At 40.8% G+C, this 1636-nt stretch overlaps 1 non-coding gene across 1 annotated transcript; it reads right to left on the bottom strand.

Moving 5' to 3' along the window:
- Positions 1–467: 467 nt before the first annotated feature.
- LOC141710180 (small nucleolar RNA R71) lies at positions 468–574 on the bottom strand. The gene has a single exon (XR_012570712.1). It is a non-coding gene; the product is annotated as a small nucleolar RNA R71 (small nucleolar RNA).
- Between the last annotated feature and the right edge of the window lie 1062 nt (positions 575–1636).

Here is a 1636-nt window from a genome sequence, read left to right as displayed (position 1 = left end):
AGTGGTCATTAAAGTTCACTGACTCGGATTCTTTTACTTTCATGGTTTATTTGTTTGTGTTTTAGGTACTCATTATAATGGGAGATCCAGCAGCACGAACGAAAGCCTTGATGGATTTTTTTTAACCCAAGATCAATGACATTCAATCTAGCATTTTCAGGCCAGCTATCACAGCTAATACCTTTGAGATCAAGCCTGGCATAATTCAATGGGTGCAGAATTCAATCCAGTTTGGGAGTTCTCCAACGGAAGATCCCAATATGCACATTAGGGATTTTATTGAGATCTGCGACACCTTTAAGTTCAATGGTGTGTCTGAGGATGCGGTGAAACTGAGACTGTTCCCATTCTCTCTGAGGGACAAGGCTAAGAGCTGGTTACACTCTCTACCAGCTGGTTCGATTACTACTTGGGAAAATCTTGCTCAAAAGTTTTTCACTAAATTCTTCCCTATGGCGAAGACAGCTACAATCAGGAATGCTATTACTCAATTTGCGCAGTAATCGGAAGAAACTCTATGTGAAGCTTGGGATCGCTACAAGGAGATGCTTAAGAAGTGTCCTCATCATGGCATGCCTGATTGGATGATCATCAATTGTTTTTATAATGGTTTGGGAGCACAGTCCAGACCCATGCTCGATGCAGCATCAGGTGGAGCCTTATGGGCAAAGAGCTCCGATGAAGCTTATGATCTAATTGAATTGATGGCTGCTAATAAATATCACTATCCAACCCAGAGATTGCCACAGAGCAATGTAGCAGGAATTCTTGAAGTGGATACAGCTACGGCTATCACTGCTCAACTAAAGGAGTTGTCTATAAAGATCGATTCTCTGGCTAACTATGGTGTTAATCAGATAACCGGTGTTTATGAACTGTGTGCAGGTTCGCATGCGACAGAGCATTGTGCTATATCTTGTAAATCAGCTCAGTTTGTGAGCAACTTTCAGAGATCGCAGCAACCAGTTCTAGACACTTATCATCCTGGCAACTGGAAGCATCCTAACTTCAGCTGGAGCAACAATCAGAATGTGATGCAACATTCGTTCCAGCAGTTTGGAAACAAGCAATTCAATCTTCCCGGTTTTCAGCAACAATTTACACCAAGACAACAACTCCAACTTGAATAACAAACTCATGATGCAGGTCAATCTTCGAATGAAAAATCTGAATTGGAGGAGTTGAGGCTTATGTGTAAAAACTAGGCTCTTATATGCCAAAGCCAGGCTGTTTCTATCAAGACTCTGGAGAACCAGATAGGAAAAATTGCTAAAGCCTTATTGAATCGACTACCAGGAACGCTTTCTAGTGATACAAAACTTCCAGGAAAGAGGGAAGCAGAAGAGCAGGTTAAGGCAATTATATTGAGGTCTGGGAAGGTCGTAAGCCCTGAAAAATCTCAAGTTCCAGAATCTGATGTGGCTCCAATTATTATGGAGTCACAACAAAATCTCTCATTATCAATACACCATACACACATAATTCTCCCACAAACTCACTGGATGTGGACATGATAAACATATCAATTCCTGATTTTACATCCTTCAAATTCTTGGATAAGCCAAAATCTATAGCAAGTCAGCATCATCTTATTGATGATTTGTTGGCTCACTTGCCCTTTCTTTCTAAAATTAAT

This window comes from Apium graveolens, chromosome 2 (assembly GCF_009905375.1).
Source record: "Apium graveolens cultivar Ventura chromosome 2, ASM990537v1, whole genome shotgun sequence".
Taxonomy (NCBI): domain Eukaryota; kingdom Viridiplantae; phylum Streptophyta; class Magnoliopsida; order Apiales; family Apiaceae; genus Apium; species Apium graveolens.
This window is presented reverse-complemented; position numbering and strand designations above follow the sequence as displayed.